This window comes from Phyllobates terribilis, unplaced genomic scaffold (assembly GCF_046119375.1).
Source record: "Phyllobates terribilis strain yellow unplaced genomic scaffold, ASM4611937v1 Scaffold_5__5_contigs__length_657084704, whole genome shotgun sequence".
In the NCBI taxonomy this organism is placed as follows: domain Eukaryota; kingdom Metazoa; phylum Chordata; class Amphibia; order Anura; family Dendrobatidae; genus Phyllobates; species Phyllobates terribilis.
In genome coordinates this window covers 238365629-238371297 of record NW_027362765.1, presented here as the reverse complement: position 1 = coordinate 238371297, position 5669 = coordinate 238365629, and the positions used below count along the sequence as shown (strand labels likewise).

Sequence of the window (5669 nt, the reverse complement as noted above, 5' to 3'; positions counted from 1 at the left end):
CTCATGGGGGAGGGGAAAACACCAAGGTTACTTACCGGTAGCCGGTTTTTCCTGAGCCCATGACAGCACCCGTAGTTTCCCCCCCTTATTTTTTCTATGTTTCTCACACCCTGGTGTGCACTGTTTGGGGTGGTGTGTATATGTATATTGTGGTGTTGGTTATATGCCTAACCTGTTTAGGGAGGTCCTCTCAATGCTCTGTAAACAACTGAAGCGAGGGAGAGGTACCGCCCTTTTATTTCAGACGGTTTCCTGTCCTTGGTGGGGCGGATCCTCTCAAGGTGTGCTGTCATGGGCTCAGGAAAAACCGGCTACCGGTAAGTAACCTTGGTGTTTTTTGTTTTTTTTTAGCAAGCTTTGGATTTTTTTTTCACCACTTAAATAAAAAAGAACCTATACATGTTTGGTGTCTATGAACTCGTAACGACCTGGAAAATAATGATGGCAGGTCAGTTTTAGCAATCTGTGAACGTGGTAAAAAAAGGACCCAAAAAACAACTGTGGAATTGCATTTTTTTTGCAGTTTCACTGCACTTGGAATTTTTTTCCCATTTTCCAGCACACGATATGGTAAAACCAGTGATGGTGTTTAAAAGTACAACTCGTCCCGCAAAAAATAAGCCCTCACATGGCCATATTGAACGAAAATTAAAAAAGTTCTGGCTCTGGGAAGAAGGGGAGCAAAAAAGGAAAACACAAAAACAGAAAGACCCATGGTCGTTAAGGGGTTAACATATTTCACAGAAAAGCACTTTCACTTTCGTTTTTGAACGTTTTATTGTGAGCCTGTAAAAGTGGCTTAATACCTCGTTGTTGACAGCAGTGATCTGGGGGTCAGAAATGCTTCCAGGGGCGATCCCCATGCTGTCCCCATGTCATTTGAGCACTGTCACTATCGTTTTGGGCACTTTTTAGGCTTTCTACAGACTGCCGGGGGAGCCGCCGCAAAAATGTTTGGGTCTCCCATAGACTAACATTGGGCTCGTTGCTCGGGTCGAGCACCCGAGTATCACAGTGAGCTCGGCCCGAGCTTCGAGCACCCGAGCATTTTAGTGCTCGCTCAACACTACTGATAAGACAATCATTATCCCCTAAAGAAATTCTATAACAGATAATTATAAGCCAAAAAAACATGACTTGATCCCCTTGTTGTTGGATTCTGCAAAACAACTGATCGCTCTACATTGGAAACAAGAATCTCCCCCTACTCACTCCGAATGGATAAATAAAGTAAACATGATTAGACGCTTAGAGGAACTCACCAGCTGGGAAACCTATACCCATCCCAAATTTTCTAAAGTTTGGAGCCAACGGAGCCAGGAGGTTTAATTCTTTCCTTGCCCCCCCCCCCCCTAGAAAACCATATCAATCTCCTGATATGATATTCTTTCTATTCTTAGTCCCTATTCTTATCCCTTTTGTTTACACCCATCCACTCCCTCCACCCTTCTGCGAATAAAGTACTCCCTTGGTCGAGAGTGTTTATCAACCTCTAACTTTTTTATGTCACTAAGCTTTAAGAGACCTACTATTCCTTTATAGGATTATTTGACTGCAATTATTTTATTTTATTTTATTCCATATTCATATGTCTTTACTCATATGTCATGGGCTACGAGCTTGTTTATGCTGTTGTCCTTATTTAGTTTTTTTCCGTTTTTTATGTTACTATGTTCTTTTAATGTAATGTAATGTATGCAGCACAGCTCCTTTTCTCATTTGCTGACCATTGCAGTGCATCTCTTCCCTCATTGACTTTGCAGACACTTGCGAAAACATTGGGTACCTGCTGCTTTTCTTTCGCTTCCCATCCTTTTGGGCCTTCCCTGCCCTTTATCCTGCAGGGCTATGCTGTTTGTCATGTTTTGTAGCAAGCAGAAGGGGGCAGTTCGTAAGGGGATATCTGGGTTGACAGTGGTTAGCATAAGTAGTAAAAGGCAGCAATAAGCAACCGCCCAACATGGGGCTCAAACCCACGACCCTGAGATTAAGAGTCTCATGCTCTACCGACTGAGCTAGCCAGGCTGCAGACACACACTCACGCACCGCACTGCACCACACCGCACCACAAGAGCTTCATGTGGTCAGGTCGGGCGATGGTGGCCGTCTGATCCTGGAACCTGGATCTGGCAGGCACCACTGACATGAAGGACTCATCAAAGCATTGCTGGTTCAGTGGTAGAATTCTAGCCTGCCACGCGGGAGGCCTGGGTTCGATTCCTGGCCAATGCAGCACAGCTCCTTTTCTCATTTGCTGACCACTGCAGCGCATCTCTTCCCTCATTGACTTTGCAGACACTTGCGAAAACATTGGGCACTTGCTGCTTTTCTTTCGCTTCCCATCCTTTTGGGCCTTCCCTGCCCTTTATCCTGCAGGGCTATGCTGTTTGTCATGTTTTGTAGCAAGCAGAAGGGGGCAGTTCGTAAGGGGTTATCTGGGTTAACAGTGGTTAGCATAAGTAGTATAAGGCACCGCAAGAGCTTCATGTGGTCAGGTCGGGCGATGGTGGCCGTCTGATCCTGGGACCTGGATCTGGCAGGCACCACTGACATGAAGGACTCATCCAAGCATTGGTCGTTCAGTGGTAGAATTCTCGCCTGCCACGCGGGAGGCCTGGGTTCAATTCCCGGCCAATGCAGCACAGCTCCTTTTCTCATTTGCTGACCATTGCAGCGCATCTCTTCCCTCATTGACTTTGCAGACACTTGCGAAAACATTGGGCACTTGCTGCTTTTCTTTCGCTTCCCATCCTTTTGGGCCTTCCCTGCCCTTTATCCTGCAGGGCTATGCTGTTTGTCATGTTTTGTAGCAAGCAGAAGGGGGCAGTTCGTAAGGGGTTATCTGGGTTGACAGTGGTTAGCATAAGTAGTAAAAGGCAGCAATAAGCAACCGCCCAACGTGGGGCTCGAACCCACGACCCTGAGATTAAGAGACTCATGCTCTACCGACTGAGCTAGCCAGGCTGCAGACACACACTCACGCACTGCACTGCACCACACCGCACCACACCGCACCGCAAGAGCTTCATGTGGTCAGGTCGGGCGATGGTGGCCGTCTGATCCTGGGACCTGGATCTGGCAGGCACCACTGACATGAAGGACTCATCCAATCATTGGTGGTTCAGTGGTAGAGTTTGATTCCCGGCCAATGCAGCACAGCTCCTTTTCTCATTTGCTGACCATTGCAGCGCATCTCTTCCCTCATTGACTTTGCAGACACTTGCGAAAACATTGGGCACTTGCTGCTTTTCTTTTGCTTCCCATCCTTTTGGGCCTTCCCTGCCCTTTATCCTGTAGGGCTATGCTGTTTGTCATGTTTTGTAGCAAGCAGAAGGGGGCAGTTCGTAAGGGGTTATCTGGGTTGACAGTGGTTAGCATAAGTAGTAAAAGGAAGCAATAAGCAACCACCCAACGTGGGGCTCAAACCCACGACCCTGAGATTAAGAGTCTCATGCTCTACCGACTGAGCTAGCCAAACTGCAGACACAAACTCACGCACCGCACTGCACCACACCGCACCACAAGAGCTTCATGTGGTCAGGTCGGGCGATGGTGGCCGTCTGATCCTGGGACCTGGATCTGGCAGGCACCACTGACATGAAGGACTCATCCAATCATTGGTGGTTCAGTGGTAGAGTTTGATTCCCGGCCAATGCAGCACAGCTCCTTTTCTCATTTGCTGACCATTGCAGCGCATCTCTTCCCTCATTGACTTTGCAGACACTTGCGAAAACATTGGGCACTTGCTGCTTTTCTTTCGCTTCCCATCCTTTTGGGCCTTCCCTGCCCTTTATCCTGCAGGGCTATGCTGTTTGTCATGTTTTGTAGCAAGCAGAAGGGGGCAGTTCGTAAGGGGTTATCTGGGTTGACAGTGGTTAGCATAAGTAGTAAAAAGAAGCAATAAGCAAACGCCCAACGTGGAGCTCAAACCCACGACCCTGAGATTAAGAGTCTCATGCTCTACCAACTGAGCTAGCCAGGCTGCAGACACACACTCACGCACCGCACTGCACCACACCGCACCACACCGCACCGCAAGAGCTTCATGTGGTCAGGTCGGGCGATGGTGGCCGTCTGATCCTGGGACCTGGATCTGGCAGGCACCACTGACATGAAGGACTCATCCAATCATTGGTGGTTCAGTGGTAGAGTTTGATTCCCGGCCAATGCAGCACAGCTCCTTTTCTCATTTGCTGACCATTGCAGCGCATCTCTTCCCTCATTGACTTTGCAGACACTTGCGAAAACATTGGGCACTTGCTGCTTTTCTTTTGCTTCCCATCCTTTTGGGCCTTCCCTGCCCTTTATCCTGTAGGGCTATGCTGTTTGTCATGTTTTGTAGCAAGCAGAAGGGGGCAGTTCGTAAGGGGTTATCTGGGTTGACAGTGGTTAGCATAAGTAGTAAAAGGAAGCAATAAGCAACCGCCCAACGTGGGGCTCAAACCCACGACCCTGAGATTAAGAGTCTCATGCTCTACCGACTGAGCTAGCCAGGCTGCAGACACAAACTCACGCACCGCACTGCACCACACCGCACCACAAGAGCTTCATGTGGTCAGGTCGGGCGATGGTGGCCGTCTGATCCTGGGACCTGGATCTGGCAGGCACCACTGACATGAAGGACTCATCCAATCATTGGTGGTTCAGTGGTAGAGTTTGATTCCCGGCCAATGCAGCACAGCTCCTTTTCTCATTTGCTGACCATTGCAGCGCATCTCTTCCCTCATTGACTTTGCAGACACTTGCGAAAACATTGGGCACTTGCTGCTTTTCTTTCGCTTCCCATCCTTTTGGGCCTTCCCTGCCCTTTATCCTGCAGGGCTATGCTGTTTGTCATGTTTTGTAGCAAGCAGAAGGGGGCAGTTCGTAAGGGGTTATCTGGGTTGACAGTGGTTAGCATAAGTAGTAAAAAGAAGCAATAAGCAAACGCCCAACGTGGAGCTCAAACCCACGACCCTGAGATTAAGAGTCTCATGCTCTACCAACTGAGCTAGCCAGGCTGCAGACACACACTCACGCACCGCACTGCACCACACCGCACCACACCGCACCGCAAGAGCTTCATGTGGTCAGGTCGGGCGATGGTGGCCGTCTGATCCTGGGACCTGGATCTGGCAGGCACCACTGACATGAACGACTCATCCAAGCATTGGTGGTTCAGTGGTAGAATTCTCGCCTGCCACGCGGGAGACCTGGGTTCGATTTCCGGCCAATGCAGCACAGCTCCTTTTCTCATTTGCTGACCATTGTAGCGCATCTCTTCCCTCATTGACTTTGCAGACACTTGCGAAAACATTGGGCACTTGCTGCTTTTCTTTTGCTTCCCATCCTTTTGGGCCTTCCCTGCCCTTTATCCTGCAGGGCTATGTTGTTTGTCATGTTTTGTAGCAAGCAGAAGGGGGCAGTTCGTAAGGGGTTATCTGGGTTGACAGTGGTTAGCATAAGTAGTAAAAGGCAGCAATAAGCAACCGCCCAACGTGGGGCTCGAACCCACAACCGTGAGATTAAGAGTCTCATGCTCTACCAACTGAGCTAGCCAGGCTGCAGACACACACACATGCACGCACCGCACTGCACCGCACCGCACTGCACCACACCGCACTGCACCACACCACACCACACCGCACCGCAAGAGCTTCATGTGGTCAGGTCGGGCGATGGTGGCCGTC

At 49.5% G+C, this 5669-nt stretch overlaps 8 non-coding genes across 8 annotated transcripts; 2 read left to right on the top strand and 6 right to left on the bottom strand.

Moving 5' to 3' along the window:
* Window positions 1-1952: 1952 nt before the first annotated feature.
* TRNAK-CUU (transfer RNA lysine (anticodon CUU)) lies at window positions 1953-2025 on the bottom strand. Its single transcript has one exon. It is a non-coding gene; the product is annotated as a tRNA-Lys (tRNA).
* Window positions 2026-2568: 543 nt separating this feature from the next.
* On the top strand, window positions 2569-2639 carry TRNAG-GCC (transfer RNA glycine (anticodon GCC)). The gene has a single exon. It is a non-coding gene; the product is annotated as a tRNA-Gly (tRNA).
* Window positions 2640-2891: 252 nt separating this feature from the next.
* Window positions 2892-2964, bottom strand: TRNAK-CUU (transfer RNA lysine (anticodon CUU)). The gene has a single exon. It is a non-coding gene; the product is annotated as a tRNA-Lys (tRNA).
* A 945-nt stretch (window positions 2965-3909) lies between these two features.
* On the bottom strand, window positions 3910-3982 carry TRNAK-CUU (transfer RNA lysine (anticodon CUU)). The gene has a single exon. It is a non-coding gene; the product is annotated as a tRNA-Lys (tRNA).
* A 441-nt stretch (window positions 3983-4423) lies between these two features.
* On the bottom strand, window positions 4424-4496 carry TRNAK-CUU (transfer RNA lysine (anticodon CUU)). Its single transcript has one exon. It is a non-coding gene; the product is annotated as a tRNA-Lys (tRNA).
* A 431-nt stretch (window positions 4497-4927) lies between these two features.
* On the bottom strand, window positions 4928-5000 carry TRNAK-CUU (transfer RNA lysine (anticodon CUU)). Its single transcript has one exon. It is a non-coding gene; the product is annotated as a tRNA-Lys (tRNA).
* A 146-nt stretch (window positions 5001-5146) lies between these two features.
* On the top strand, window positions 5147-5217 carry TRNAG-GCC (transfer RNA glycine (anticodon GCC)). The gene has a single exon. It is a non-coding gene; the product is annotated as a tRNA-Gly (tRNA).
* A 252-nt stretch (window positions 5218-5469) lies between these two features.
* Window positions 5470-5542, bottom strand: TRNAK-CUU (transfer RNA lysine (anticodon CUU)). Its single transcript has one exon. It is a non-coding gene; the product is annotated as a tRNA-Lys (tRNA).
* Window positions 5543-5669: the final 127 nt, after the last annotated feature.